Source organism: Oculina patagonica, chromosome 10 (genome assembly GCF_052425735.1).
Source record: "Oculina patagonica isolate OP01 chromosome 10, crgOcupat, whole genome shotgun sequence".
NCBI lineage: Eukaryota > Metazoa > Cnidaria > Anthozoa > Scleractinia > Oculinidae > Oculina > Oculina patagonica.
This window is the reverse complement of record NC_135767.1, coordinates 11536576-11553260: the sequence shown is the minus strand read 5'-3', so window position 1 is coordinate 11553260 and position 16685 is coordinate 11536576. Positions and strand designations below refer to the sequence as shown.

The 16685-nt window shown below is 37.4% G+C and overlaps 1 pseudogene across 1 annotated transcript; it reads right to left on the bottom strand.

Moving 5' to 3' along the window:
- Positions 1-1311: 1311 nt before the first annotated feature.
- LOC144628551 (uncharacterized) lies at positions 1312-12712 on the bottom strand (annotated as a pseudogene). The gene is made up of 10 exons (XR_013566265.1): positions 12589-12712; positions 7460-7799; positions 6038-7387; positions 5948-5963; positions 5426-5914; positions 4736-4923; positions 3368-3960; positions 2564-2697; positions 1802-1896; positions 1312-1355 (listed from the first exon to the last, which is right to left on the bottom strand). The product of XR_013566265.1 is annotated as an uncharacterized LOC144628551 (transcript).
- Positions 12713-16685: the final 3973 nt, after the last annotated feature.

Here is a 16685-nt window from a genome sequence, read left to right as displayed (position 1 = left end):
TAACTGATGATTAGAAAAATGCATAACATTTTTTATACCAGTTTATATTTTTCAAAAAGTGTTAGCTTAATTTAAATTATGACTTTTTGATTGCCTTGTCACCAAGAGGCATCAACAAGGGCATTAAGGCACGATCCATTTATCCAGCCAAAAGGTAAAAAAATAGGGGGTTGTTTTATGCCACGTTAGCTAAGACTATCTTACAAACAGCAGTAATGAGTTGTAGTTTAAAATTGCTATTTTAAATATTTAGGCCCTTCTGTATTACTATGTGCATTTTCTTGGCGGGTTAAATGGTTCTCTGTATTGCCTGTGTCAACTCTGACTGGCCAGAGCCTGAAAATTCTTTTGATTTAGATGGGAGTGAATGGGTTTTAAACACTATAAATTTAGATGCCATTTCTATGGTCTATAAAAGTGAAGACCTTAAAAAATGTGGTGTATTTGTTAAACAGTTCTCATACAAATTATTTTTGTAAGTGAACAGCTACTTTTAAATTCCTGGCATCCAATTCCCCCATGGACACTCGTGGCGGCGACCCATCCAGTGGGCGGTTGGCTCTTTGTTCTCCCATGTTCTTTCGTGCGGCGCTGTCCCATTTCCGGGACAGGACAGCTCACCTATTCTGTGAACTTAGCATTTGTGTTGCTCTTTAAAGGGTCAATCATTTCTTGATTTGTGGCATAAAAGAACATAATACTGTAGGTTTTGGATTTCAGTCCTTTAGAGTTTCTACTAAAACAATTCGACTACTCGCCCTCATTTTCTATGAGCACTCGCAATCTACGGTAATTGTTAAACAGAATGAAGTATTTCTTAATCAAATCAAACAGTTAATTAAAACAAAAAAAGTAAAGTTTATTCAAGATTCTTCCAGCAGGTTTTTTAACAGTATAATAGTTCTCAAAAAGGAGAGTAGTTATTAAATGAAAGTCTTACAAATGGAGTATTCCTGTAGAGGTAACTTAACCAGAAATGTTGAAGTTTGTCTCAGAACGGGTAGCTAGTTACAAAATTCAGGTATTGGAAAGGGAGGTCTCAAAGGCTGAAACAGTGTTAATTATTGGATTGCAAGGGTATTCAAGTTATGTCTTGCAACACTGATTTTTTTTTTCTTTTTTTGATAATTCTCTCCTGGACTGGCTCTTGAAGAAAGGCAAAACATTATTCTTGTTTTTTTTTGTTTTTTTTAAAATTTTTTTAATGTGGATAGAAGTAATGTCCATTTTTGACATCCAGTTTTCCTTTCTTGAAGTAAAATGTCATTTGTAACTCATGAAGTTAGAAACTGAAAAGTATTTTTTTTGCTCAAAAAGTTTTGAAAACAAAAGCATCTTTGTAAAGTCCACACCAACTGGAAATAAAGACAAAAAATGTAGTTAGCATAACTCAGTAGCTTAGATTTGGAGAAACTAGTTTTCAACCTGATTTCTTTGGTAGACCTGTGTCTTCTATTGATCAGTGGAAGTCTTGAACTATGTTAATCCACCTGTTAATCATCAAAATATAATATAGCCACAGGGTACCCAAGTACTTTCTTTCTATTCTGCCTGGAAGCAGCCTTTAAAATTGAAAAAGGCTTCCTCCCGTGGAGAAATACTACTATTGAACAACTGTTACAAGCTCAGGACATTAATTTAGACTCCAGGTAAGATTTCTGATGTGCTTCAAACAGTTGGGGAAACTGTGTTCTCTTTGATGCTCACTCTCTCTCTTTTTTTGGTTCATGTGTATAAATATAAAGCTTTAAAGCACCTATAATGAATATATTATTATGAGGTGTCATTTAGCAGAGTTTACCTCATTTCGAACACAGATTAAAGGTTTTGTGCGGTCAAATTAGATTCCAGTTGGCTTCTTCATCACTGTCGAATATGAACCGGCGTGTGAAGCCCCTAACAAATAAACACATAAAATGATAAACCACTGCAATAAAAAAAATGCATATATGCGATTACATGATTGTAGTAATTTATCTAACTTTTGACTTTTTCAACAGAAATATTGACCAGTGTACTCCCTTCTTGGCTGGGTTGGGGGGGGGAGGTTATAGGAAAACTTTTTGTCACTTCATTGGTAAAGAAACTGGAGGTTTGTGCTAGTCTGATGCACAACTATGGTCAACTATATGTAGCTCAATCACAGACTTTTTACTATTCTTACAGCTGGGCCAGGCTGGCTTTGGTTCACAGCTTATGAGGTGACGATAACGCCCCCTCCCCCCCCCCCCCCATCCCTCCATTCATCATTGTCACTGTGGCAGGGCATTCCATCGTCGGGTGTGTGGTTCTCCTCATCTGTCTTTCAAGGATGTAGAGTCACATAAGATATTATCAAGAATACTGTTTTAAGCCTGTTTCACACTAGTGGGATTACAACAAGCATAGGCACAAAGACGTTCAAACTGACAATATAATCACAAAAACAAAACGACATATGCAAGCATGGTGCTCTAAAGATTTTCATGAACTTTAAATGATAGAAGTCAAATTTCATTACACATTACTGCACTGGCCACAGACGTCACAAACGAAACAGTCATTGTCATAATAAACTAACCACCTTCTCAACTCATCAAGCTCATTAACATCTTGGTAACTCGTGGTATTAGCAGCCTGGTTACACCTGTATTTGAGCTCACTTATATCAGAGTCGCTGTAACTCTTGCAATTACCTGGCACTTGTTCAACAGTCACCTGTCAAAGTTCAATAAAACGTTATGGAAAATAGAATTTAGAAAAAGTATATATATGCAGTGGCGGATCCAGGGGAGGGGCCCGGGGGGCCCCTCCTTATTTTTTCGGAAATAGCGCATTTTGTTTGAAGTGCCGGAATTATCTTCGCAGAATTTAACATTTATAGTCAAGCTTTTAAAAGCGGACCCCCTCCTTAACGGAAGGTCTGGATCCGCTACTGATATGAAAAGGGACGAAGACTGTTTAATCAGAATGGCTTCGTTACGATAATATCTCTCAAAAGATAGGACCTTTAAGCCATCCCTTGTCAGCTAATTCCTTAACAGTTTGTTAAAACTGCATACCCCACTCGATATTTTAGCTCCCTTGGTTACTAAAGCCCACTCTAACCCCTAATAAAGTTGTATAACCACAAGATCTCAAACTTCAACACTATAATCATAACGTTAATAAACTGCTTCGCCATACGGGCAAGGAAATTTTTTTTACAAGTGTATAATGTATTACATTATTGTGTGACACATTCCAATCTGGGCGTGGCTGATGCTTTTCTTGACTCCTAAAATTTTCCAAAGAACTAAGAATAGAATTGATATCTGTAGCGTAGCTCCCAGTTGTATAATAATGTACTAACATTGTAGTAATGATAAAACCAATTTTAATCAGTTACCTCCTCTACCACAGCTGGTGGTATTTCACACTTCTTCTCACTACCCACGATGACTTCCTTAGCAACTCCAATCTCCTCTGCAAGTGATTGCCTCCTCTTTCCAGTGCACTGATCCTTAATTTTGCGGCATCTCTCCTTTGACCGTTCCACGCTTTTTGTGTGATCCTTGTCTGGTGTTATCACGGAGCGACTAGTTTGCAGCTCTTCAGCAAAAGACATGCACCGTTTATTCTCACCAGTTGCCGATCCAGCTGCAGAAGTACACTGTTTGATCACACGCCGCCGTTCAGAAGCCTTCTTCTCAAATTGCTTGTTCTTGGCATGGCCGTCAATAACTGATTTGGCAACATTTATGCTGTCAGCAAGCGAGCCTCTTCTTTGGGAAGTTTGCTGTTTAATAATCTTCCTCCTTTCTGCATTGCGCGAGTCTCTCTTTTTATCATCATTGATGACATCTTCTTTTGTCTTTACTTCCTTCTTGTCGGAGGTTGCTTCGTTTTGCTCAGTCTGACGTGGCACTTCACTGGGGCATGGCTGCCTGTTAGCAACAACTACATTGCGACCACTTCCTGCCACAGCTCGACGTGCTACAACTAGCACGATGGAGAAAACAAGTTTTAAGTTCTTATGTCTGCACTCAATGTTATAATGTACGTGTACATTAATAGATTATCTTCGTGAGTGAGAACCGAAGGGATTCAGTGCCAAATAAAGTACACTCCCCCTGGGCCCTCTTTTCGGCCCCCGCTTCGCAGGTGGTCCGCGCTTCTCCTCTCGGACTTCTCTTCGGCCTTCGTCCCTAGGTATTCCCCCCAAAAAATAAATGTATGTATAGAAGTATGTATATAAATGCCTTGAGGCACAATGAATAAAGTAGAACCCTGCCTTATGATCACCTAGTTCATACAACCAACTCATTACAGTCAGCTCGACATGCTTATTAACTTTTTTATGGCCAGAACAAAAGATCCCTTTACATTTAGAGCCTTAGTGGTTCATAAACTCTTAGAGCTAAAATCCAAATTCTGAACTATAAAGCAGCTTGAAGTATCAATTGTCTTCTCTTAAATGAGCTGTGAGATGCTAGTTCATTGCATGTTGTTCCATTTAGGATTCCTTTATGGCGTATTCACCCAACATCCTTGCTGTTTCCCATTAAATTTTGTCCACTCGGATAGAGAGAGTCATGTACTGATACGAGCAAGATAGACCCCATGAACACACCGCAATTATGACCCCAGCTAAGGTTCAAAACCGCACTGCTCTATCTATAGTCCAATGACTAACTATTAGGCCATCGTTCGCCACTCAAAATCCAACTGCAATTCAACTGTTTGTTATTTTATTTATTTGGGCACGATTTTGTACCTGGGCCTTGATAATATGCCGCGGTAGTTTCCTGCTGACGGTGAGGGTAGGAAGGGGTGGGTTGACTCGCTGGAGGATAATTTTTGTCAACTCTGATGCTAGTCAGCTCGTAATCATCACGCCGTCCAGATTCCACATCAACATTGTCCATTCGCTTAGACAGCTTTTCAAAATACTTTCTTATTGGCCTGTGTAGAAAATGGAAGTAACATAAAATTATGAAGCAATGATCATTTAGAACACTAAATTCCCAAAAGTAATGTACATTAATATGTACGTAATTCTATGCAATGCATACAATATTTTCAAACATAGTCATGCTTTTGTTATGGAATCACGTTTCCTGCCAATGGATGCACATGCAGACAATTTGTTTATTAACTGTATAACTAATAATAATAATAATAATAATAATAATAAAATAAAAAAAATAATAAAAAAAACTTGGCACAGTAAACCGTTAATACAGTTTAGAATATTGAATTTTCAACCACCCACATTGCTAGAAGGACAGTGGTAATTTACAAACTTACACATTTTTAAAAATGGCTGAAAGAAATCGTAAAGGCTCCCGAGATATTTAAAAAATGTAGCTTCCTCGAGATCCTACCTCTTGTATTTTCAAGATTGACCCAACAGCCCCACCTAATAAATCTGCCCCTACACTACATGGACATAATATCAGCTTACCATGCAAACGCAAAAAAGGCAGTCATCAGTAACACCAGCAACAATGCTCCCAAGACAAACATAGTAGTAAGAGCAGTGACAACAGCTCCTGAACTTTTCTTCTCTGACTTTTTCTTTTTTTCTGCTTTGGTATTACCACCAGGCTTATTTAACATATTTGGATCCAGGTGAATATTGAGGTTGAGATCACGATTTGTCCCATGTGCAATGGAAAGACCGGCCAAGCCAGAAGCAGTTGATAACGGCATCTTGTCTTTTTTCTCAGAGATTTTTTGTCGAAAACCGCTTTCTTTTCCTGTGTCTCGCTTGTCAGGCACATTCAGAGACAATGTCCCCTTCTTACTTTCAATGTTGAGAGGTTCTGGCACTTTGGTGTCATATGCTGAAGAGACAGATTCTGGGGTACCCTGTGCTGTCCTTTGAGACCTTCGCGACCTCAGTGTTTCGGAATCCGGTCCTGCTGGAGCTGTACCAGTATCCCACTCATCATTGGTTGGTGAAACGACATTTTGCTGTAGATCAGATTCCATTCCTTGAGGTGAACCCGAGTCCCACTCAGTGTCAGATAGGGAACGGTCATTTCTGTTTCTGATTCAGGTTCCACATCTTCAGGTGCACCAAAGTCCCACTCACTCTCAAATGGTGATTGTTCATCTGTTTCTGATTCAGATTCCACATCTTCAGGGGCACTAACTTCTTGCTCACTGTCAGATGGTGACCGGTCATCTTTTTCTGATTCAGATTCCACATCTTCAGGGGCACTAAATTCTTGCTCACTGTCAGATGGTGACCGTTCATCTGTCTCTGATTCAGATTCCTCATCTTCAGGGGCACTAAATTCTTGTTCACTGTCAGATGGTGACCGTTCATTTGTCTCTGATTCAGATTCCACATCTTCAGGGGCACTAAATTCTTCCTCACTGTCAGATGGTGACCGGTCATCTGTTTCTGATTCAGGTTCCTCACCAGATTCCCACTCAGTGTCAGATGGAGATAGTTCATCTGTTTCAGATTCAGGTTCCTCATCTTCAGGGGCACTAAAGTCCCACTTACTGTCAGATGGTGATTGTTCATCTGTTTCTGATTCAGATTCCTCATCTTCAGGTGCACTAAAGTCCTACTCACTGTCAGATGGTGATTGTTCATCTGTTTCTGATTCAGGTTCCTCATCTTCAGGGGCACTAAATTCTTGCTCACTGTCAGATGGTGACCGGTCATCTGTTTCTGATTCAGGTTCCACATCTTCAGGGGCACTTAATTCTTTTTCACTGTCAGATGGTGACTGGTCATCTGTTTCTGATTCAGATTCCACATCTTCAGGGGCACTAAATTCTTTTTCACTGTCAGATGGTGACTGGTCATCTGTTTCTGATTCAGATTCCACATCTTCAGGGGCACTAAATTCTTCCTCACTGTCAGATGGTGACCGGTCATCTGTTTCTGATTCAGATTCCTCATCTTCAGGGGCACTAAATTCTTCCTCACTGTCAGATGGTGACCGGTTATCTGTCTCTGATTCAGATTCCACATCTTCAGGGGCACTAACTTCTTCCTCACTGTCAGATGGTGACCGGTCATCTGTTTCTGATTCAGGTTCCTCATCTTCAGGTGCACCAGAGTCCCACTCAGTGTCAGATGGTGATTGTTCATCTGTTTCTGATTTAGGTTCCACATCTTCAGGGGCACTTAATTCTTCCTCACTGTCAGATGGTGACCGGTCATCTGTTTCTGATTCAGGTTCCTCACCAGATTCCCACTCAGTGTCAGATGGTGATTGTTCATCTGTTTCTGATTCAGATTCCACATCTTCAGGGGCACTAAATTCTTCCTTCACTGTCAGATGGTGACCGGTAATCTGTTTCTGATTCAGGTTCCTTATCTTCAGGTGCGCCAGATTCCCACTCAGTGTCAGATGGTGATTGTTCATCTGTTTCTAATTCAGGTTCCTCATCTTCAGGGGCACTAAATTCTTGCTCGTGTCAGATGGCGATTTTTCATCTGTTTCTGATTCAGGCTTCTCATCTTCAAGTGCACCAGAGCTCCAGCTCAGTATCAGATGGTGCTTGTTCATCTGTTTCTAATTCAGGTTCCTCATCTTCAGGTGCACCAGAGCTCCAGTCAGTGTCGGATGGTGATAGTTTATCTATCTCTAAATCAGGCTCCTCATCTTGAGGTGCACCATAGCCCCACTCATTGTTGGATGCTGTTCGCACATGGTGCTCTGATGGGGGATTGAAAGATTGTTTATCATTGGCATATAAGCCAGGTCCAGTAAAATCATCTGTAGTCCCTTCAGGTCTGAGTCTGTTAGACTCTGAAGGAAACACAGGAGAATCATTTGCCTCCTTGGGATTTCTTGATGGTAGAGAACGTCCTGAAAAAAATAATGATTCGGTATTCTTATGCTATTATAAGTGTATATATTACTGCAGATATTACGACATGTAACCGTTTAGAGCAAAAAGGTCTGCATGGAAATTTGAGTCCTTGTGAGAAGTCAATTGGCTCAGGTTCCTATTCTGGAGCCATTTCTTTTAATACTCGCTTGTATACAATGTCGTGGATATTTAAGATATAAAGTTTGTGCGTTTTTATTTGCATAACGCGAAAAGATATAATGCAAAAAGACACCACACAAACAGCCATAAAAAATGCCATACGCAAAACACGTGATGTAAACAGCCATAAAGTGAAAAATAAAAATATATATTAAAAAAACGCAATTTGGCAAAAAAGCCACTAGGCATGACACTTTCGGCTTTCGATTGACTTATTAGTTTAATTTCGTTTCAGTTTGTCTTCGTTATTCTTAAAATACACTTTGATGCATATTATTTTCAATACTACTAGTGGCATTTCAAATCTCTGTTTTGCATTAATAGGGTAAAATTGAAAGATTAAGGAGATCGACAATGCTTTGATAGGGATCGCTTAAAAAAGACTTTATGACTATACTTGTTTTGAACTTGATTTTTAGAGTAATAGCGTGATGCCTTTTTGCGTTGTGCCTGTTTTCGTGATGCCTACTTGCATCATGCCTGATCGCGTGATGCCCTTTTTCGCTAAGGTTATGTTACACGAATCAATTTTTTTCTGCAACTTACAATGCAACAATGACGACTCAAAAACATTGCAAGTTGAAGAGGAGTTGTCACACACGCGCAATTTTTGTTCTTAACTTGCAGCGCCTGCTGAATAATTAAAATCTCAGCGGTAACTACTTCCGAAAGCGCACAATTGCGTTGCAGGTTTCCTCTTGACATGTTACACTCAGCAACTTGTCTCCCAACCTTGCGAAAAGTAAATGATAGTTCTACTTTTCCTGCAACTTGCAACGCAACATTCGGTTGCATGCATTGCAGGTTGCGAAAATGGAGTGTTACACGTGTATTTTTTTCGCAACTTGACGCAAAGTTTGTTGCGTTGCAAGTTGCAGGAAAAATTCGTCGCGTAACATGGCTTTTAAGGCCGTTTGAGATATTTTAGTAATAGTTTTTTTGGATTGACATTGTAGCTTTGCTTTTAAATTTTTAACTTAAATTTCGATTTTTAATTAGGTTTTAACTAGATTTTAAATTAGATTATAGTTTATAGCAGATTTTTCACTTTTAGTAAATTAAAGAGGGCCACAAATTTACTAGTTGAAAAAATATTACGTGTCACCCTCGTTAAATAAAGTTTTGATTGATTGCTTGATTGATGGATGGATTGATTGAATATGAATTTTATCGCATTAAACCTATTTGCTGAATTGGCTTGTTGCCATTTAGCTTTGCATTAATGCCTTCGTGATTTCGATGGTTTTCTTTCAATAACCGAGTACTGAACTTTGTAATAGTCATACCTCCATATCTCTCAACTCCTGCCCGCTTGCAATTTCCAATCGCAAAGACTTAATTTTCGCGGGATTGGTTTTCTCTATACTTTGGCGATGCGCAAATATACCGAATCAAATATTGTAAGATGTAAGGGCAAGTTTTTTGAAGCTTTTTTAGTTTCCGCTCGCTCTCTGAATTCGAGTCCGAGCGCGCGCGCGCCTCAAGGCTTTGAGAAAAATGCTGCGCGTACGCAGTTGATCAAAAAGCTGCGATTGTGCATTTTTAGTCTTTCCAGAAAGGCACGATTTCTAACGATTCATTCCTAAGAGTTTTAAGAAATTTTGCAAGGTTGAAGGAAGAAAATCTGCTGATTACGAAAAATTTAAAATTTACAAAGGAATTTTAAACATTCTAGAACATTATGTGAAAACATAGAGCTGCGAAAAACACAAATTCCCTCTATTAAAACTTAAGGACTTCAATGTTTAAATCTCAGAATTTTTCCGAGTTTGTTGTACTTAAATGATGAAAAGATCGTATGACTGGATTTTCTGAAATCGAGCGGAATTCAATTTTTTGATTGGTCTTACGCGACACGCAAAAATCACAAACAAAAAAAACAAAAAAAAACACAAAAAACAAAAAAAAAAAAAAAAAAAAAAAAAAAAAAAAAAAAAAAAAAAAAAAAAAAAAAAAAAAAAAAAAAAAAAAAAAAAAAAAAAAAAAAAAAAAAAAACACACAAAAAAAAAAAAGCACACACAAAAAATAAAAACGCACACGCAAAAAATACAAGCAGTAGCTGATCTTGCCATATTTGGAACATCACGAGAAACATTTAACCAATCAAAATTACTATATTTGGATTAAATTCACAGCGCGCGCAAGCTCGCGCTCGGTGGCGTAATCTTGTTTTTGAACAAGCTTGGTTGAATAAAGTTAAATTTGGTTAAATTCTCCTGATTCGTCTTCTTGAAGTAGTCTGGAGAGCTTCGCTTCGATACACTTAATGTATTTCTTTAGTTTCTATAAGAAATTTACGGCGTTTAAGTCGAAATTCAAGCAACTTACCGCAAAACCAAAAATTACCTTATTGTTACTTATTTTCGCGGGAACTTAATTTCAGGGGCACCCAACGGAATATTTCGTTAAAATATCTGTTCGGAAGACGATTTGAGATCTAGAATTTTCAACATTCATTGTATTTTTTTGCTTGCCTCCTTTCCTGGATTTTCGATCTAAAAGGTTGTTCATTTCTTTGTCTCTAAAAGGTCACCTGAATTTTCGGGGCCTTTCTCGCTGGAATTTTCAAGTAAGTTTGTCCCTTCTTTCTGTCACTGACTCGCTCCGACAGTTGGGATATCCTTTCTCCGTTACTAATCGTCACGGTGCTATCTTTGTGGTTGACTATATTCGCGATGGGTGCCCCTGTTAATTTCGCGAAAGCATAAAAATACAATAGAAAACGTTTAAAATTAATTTTCGCGGGACTTTAATTTCGCGATTTTTTAAAAATCGCGAAAATCGCGAAAATTAAGTCCCCGCGAAAATAAGTAACTGATAAGGTATGTTGCGTGTGTCATTACGTGTATAAAGTATTCGCGTTCCAATGAATTATGTAACGTTAAACGCTGGAAAGTTCAATGTAAAAAACAAAACGTTTCGGCAGTGCTGCCTTCATCAGTAGTAGTAGTAAAATAATGTCCTTGCTCACCCTCACGTATGCGAAAATAAACGATGGAAATTCAATGTGTCCATTTAAATTAACGCTGCGCAGGACATTTTCGTTTATTCGCGTACCAACTCTTCGTGTTTGCAAATATGGTACTTAGCAAAATGAATAGTCAAACGCTGTGCGCGTGCGTTACACGTTTAAACCCTTATGGGTTTCTGATATCGATTTTGTTAACTGCAACGGTTTGGACGTGAGATCAATATATAGGATACATACTCCAAAGATCGAAAAACTGAGTGTACTGTGTTCAGCCACCTTAAGCCACTAAACGTGAGACACTAAAAGATTTGTTGTTCTCTTCGAATACTGAATTCGCGGAAGCGCGCGGCGCTGAAATTCAAATTACTTAATTTTATCTGCTTCGCGTGCGCAGGCAGACACGATGTTTAAAAAAAAATTCCACAAGTACTTCATATACCATGAAATATAAAGGATTTTCTCAATAGGATTTTTGAAACGTTTCCATTACGTGACAGCTTACATAAAGTAACCGTAACCGCTCATAAGATAAAGTAATGAAATGTAATTACAGAGTAATTATTTACGTCATGTCTACGTCACCAATAGAATTAGAGCAACTAACTAGCGCAACACCCATACTCCCACAACTTAATTAAAACACTAGATTTTAACCAAAACCTAAACTACTACGATAGCGCTTTTGCTATTTTCAACTTTTAAGTTCTAGAACTCCTAACCCTAACTCTAAGGCTCTTTTCGAATGCAGCAAAATTTTTTGACAACTTTCATGATCTTGAGAGCAATTGATTAATATCTTGGGGTCTGTTTAGCGCACTTCGCAAATGTAACCATAAGCTCGCATTTCAAAAACTTGCCCAAACGTAAAAAAAGAAAAAAATATGTACACGTGTAGCGCTTTTTTTTTTTTTTTTTTTTTTTTTTTTTTTTTTTTTTTTTTTTTTTTTTCCTCCTCTTTTTTTTTTTTATTTTTTTTTTTTTTTATCTTCGATATTTTTTTTTTTTTTTTTTTTTGTTTTTATTTTATTTTTTTTTTATTTTTTATATATTTTTTTTTTTTTTCTTCTTCTGGTAATAAAGTTGTTGTTGTTAAATTCTCGCAGAGCCAGCGCAAGTAACTGTGCATGTTTTGTTTTGTTTAAAAGTTATAGACGCGCGCAATTTTTTTAGTTCCATTTAAATCCCTAAATGGAAAAGACATCAGTCTCGAAACTTCTGGGTTTTATTAACGGTTTTTAGAGTATTTGTGCACGCAAAGGTTTCAAAGCTTGGCACTACTTAGAAGGTTGTTTGGCGAGGGCTTTAAAGATCTTTTAGCTATACACTCTGCTAGCGATCCGGTCCATGGCTCAATTACGTAGTTGTTTGTATTGTAAGCTTTCAGCCGTGTTTCACGCGCGAGCGCTATTCAAATAAGCAATTCCTGCGGCGAAACCCGTTAAAACATAACAAAGTTACTTTTTTCCGGTTTTTTGTTGGAAGACGCTATTTTTTTCTTTCATTGTATTTCCATTTATGTTGTCAACCCTTTTCTAGTGAAGCGCTCCTTAATGGAAAATGAACATGAAGAAAAGCCGCGAAAGAATCATGAACTAAAAAACTTGGCGCAAAAAAACACAAAGATTCAACTTACCTTGCACAAGGAAGGCAAATGAAAACGCAATCAAAACGATCCAAACCACTTTCATGTCATTTTCGAAGGTAAATCATCGCTGCGAAAAAACTGCGAAAATTTCCGAATGAAAACTGAGCGTTATCGTGACGTCATAAAGGTTAATAACCAGAATTAGAGTAAGTGATAATTAACGACATTAATATAATTATTTGTAGTATTTTATTGCCCGGGATTGATGACCAAATCAAATTGCTCTTTCATAAAAAAACCCACACACATACAGTCAACTCTCTCTTAACGGACACCTCTATAAGACGGACACCTCCATAAGAGGGACACCTGGTTATGGTCCCTGCCGTTTTTCAGTCATTTTACTGTAAGAAAACTCTCTGTAAGACGGACACCTCTCTAAGACGGACAACGGACACTATGAAACCGCCAACGGACACGCACAAAAAGTTATTTTTAAGTGAATAATACTTCAAAACTTGTTATCGACATATAGCATAGTAGGTCAGCGCCTTTAGAATACCAAAATACTGCTAAAACGCATTACTTCTTTTCTTAAACTTGTATATGGGCACCAAAATTTCAGTTTTCTACTTACAGTATTAGCGAGTTGAATTTCAGTTAAACAAGTTGAATTTCTGATATTATTTTAGTTCCACTTTATAGGTTTTGCTAACGTAAGCGACTAAAAACAGACGTGCACTCGTTGTGCATAGCCGTTTAGCTTCATCGTCTCAAAATTTCTGGTGTCACGTTACCTCGACTCTCTATAAGGCGGACACCTCTCTTAGACGGACAGTTGGGGCCGGTCCCGACGGTGTCCGTCTTAGAGAGAGTTGACTGTATAGTAATCGTACGTCGCTTTTATTTCTTCTAATGTAATGGTTTAATATCAAGAGGTAATATTTCACCATAAGGAAGACTGTCCCCTTGTTCGTTCCTACAGGATTGATAGATAGGGTCCAATTTGTTATCGGCTTTTAGCCAGGGCGCTAAAAAGGAAGTCCTTTTTAGCGCCCTGCTTTTAGCTAACTGAGGGCACTGGAAACTAAGAAATAATTGCGCTCATTTCCAGACCCCATAGTTTGTTCTGTCGTAGTTCATTATAAGCAACCAATCAACAACCGCTCAGTAATTGTACACCGTGTGGTCTGTTCAAGGTGTTTGGTAATACATCGTAGTAACAGCCCCTATGCATATCAACGTCAGACTAGCCATTTTTTCACCGCAAGCCCAACCTCGTCCCCAGGGCCTTCTCGGCGACGAGTTTTCACGATCCGCCATTTTGAAAACTCGTCGCCGAGAAGGCCCTGGGGACGAGGTTGCCGCAAGCCTCGATCTCCGGAAGTGCAAAATGCATTCACGAACGAACGGGAGACCCTGGAAACAAGATTTACATCGAGCCAAAAAAAATAAACCGAATTAAGTGAAATGTCGCTTCCTACTTAAGTTAGAAGTTTAATTTTCTCGTTTAAGTTTTCTACATAGAAACACTACATGCAGCGCCGTATAATTTCTTTTGCCCGGTACACGGACAAGCAAACTTCAATGGTTTCCTCTAGCGATGCCGCTGACTCATTCCCATGGTCTTCTTTAAGGTTCTTAGAACGAGGTTGCTGCTAATACGATGTCCACTCAGTTTACCACGTCTTCGAATGCCCCCGTCGACTTCAACGTTAAACTCCCTGTTATATGCATGGCTTTTGTACTGTTATCAGTAGTCCTAGTAGAAAAGCAGAAACGGTACATGCTGTCCATTCTTGGTATATGTCTGGTCTTGAAACGACAGTTTTGTGGTGAACAACAACAGAAAAAAAAAACTTAACAATGGATTGCTAAACTCTCTTTCCCATCCTATGTTGCAAAAAGTATCAATAGAAAAATATCAAGGTACGAAAGCAACAAGACTCGTTCAAAGAACTTCACACTGCTGTCAAACTGCCCGTTTCTGGTCGTTTTGAAGCAAGTTATAGCTAAATGATAATCACAAAAAAACTGCTTTGATCTGTTTCGACTGTATATGCTAATTATTAATTCGTATTCTTTGTTTACTTGTTTACGGTTCAGTGCTACTCCTGTCAACCCAATCAATTTAGCTACTCAGTCGGATGTTAAAAACGTTTAAAAATAACTAGCAGTTCTTGTTTATTCGCGAACAGAATGGGGGACATAAGTTGTGTAAAACTTTGTCAAGTTAGCAGTAATCTTGAAACCATTTTTACATGTAACTTATTAGAATTTTAAAACATATTTGTGTCATTTCAACTATCTATCTATATATCTATTTATATAATATTAGCATTTTTATGTTTTATATCTACTTATATAATATTAGTATTTTTATATTTTATATTTGTATATCTATTTATATAATATTAGTATTTTTATATTTTATATTTATTCCTTAATTGTCTTTAAAGACATCACACCATACCAATTGATGTTAATAAAATAAGATCGTGTGCTCGTAAATTGAAGTACTTGCTTCTTTGACTAGTGAATCTGGATTTTTTTTTACTTTTCGAAAAAATGGGTCGGTGGGGCGATGGGAAACGAAACACGCAGAGGCCACTGATCACAACACTGGATAAAAACTCTTTGTTGACAAAACACCATATGCTTAATGACCATCAAATAGATTTAGAAAGCGTCGAAATTGTCGACAGGTCAACGGCGTGGAAACAAAGACTAATTCTTGAAGCTTGGCATTCTGTGCGAGATAGGAACGCTATAAACGAACACAAAGCGCTACCAAACGTTTACAATAGCATTGAGAATTTATAGACTCATTAACAATGCTCTAGAGACTATTGTTGCACTCGGAAAGTTCATTTAGTTTTTATCACACATTTGTTACATATTTTAACAGGACGCCGTTGAACATTTGCATTTTTTTTATCTTGCTGAAGAAGGCAACAGTAGTGGCCGAAACGTCCAAAAACCATATTTTTAGCCAGTGTCAACTTTTTAATTCCTTTTTTACAAATTTTTAAACATTCCTGGCTACAGACCGAACGTCAAAGAAACTAATTTCGGACTTTGACATTTCAAACTCTTTGGAGGAAATATACTCACTTCCACAAACTGTCGCAAGCAAAACGTATATTTGGTCCTTCCAGTACAGAGTGCTTAATTATATATTGTACACAAATTCAAAACTTTTCAAAATAGGTTAATCGTTGAATGATAAATGCACTTTCTGTGACTCTTCAAAAGAAGAGCTGCATCACCTCTTTTTTGAATGCTCCCATGCGCAAATCTTTTGGAAAACTTTCTCCTCTTGGTGGTTTGAACTTGTTAAGGAAAACATTTGGGCTTATAAATAGGACTGATATTATAAACTATCTTATAATTCTCGGAAAACTGTGTATTTGGGAATGTAGAAAAGCTGGCATATATCGTAATTTTAATATTTTTCTTAAAAAAGTTAAAACCAGTTTGAAACCGAGAAGTATATAGCAAACAAGAATGGGACGTTTGCAAGTTTCAGGAAAAGATGGGAAGCAATTCTTGCTAAACTTTTATAGATATTGGTATTGTTTAGCCTTGCTCTCTTGTTTTCGTTTTTGGTAATTCATTAGTTGTTTGCAAAAAAAATAATTAGTTGTCTGCAATTATCAGAATCTGTAATTTACTTTCAACAATTATTAATTATGATAAACCTGTAATACATATAGGACTGTAATTTGTATTAGTACTGGTAGTGATATAATATTAAAAATGTAATAGTAATATAAGTATTACACGATATTTGCAACAACATTGAAAATAAAACCGTCAAAAAAATTATCTATCTATCATATTTCCAACGGCCGCATGTGCATTTCAAATCAGTGTAACGATGTAAATTCGCATTTGGCAATTTTATCTGATGAGTGCTGCACGGTTGTGTAGTACGAAACTAAATAGTACTAAAATGCCAAGTTAAATCTACAGTTGATTTGTTCATCATCTGTTTTATATCTATTTATATAATATTAGTATTTTTATATTTTATATTGTATATCTATATATATAATATTAGCATTTTTATATTTTATATTTGTATATTTATTTTAGTGTCCCCAATTAGCTATTTAGCTAAATACCCTGACACGTAAATAAAG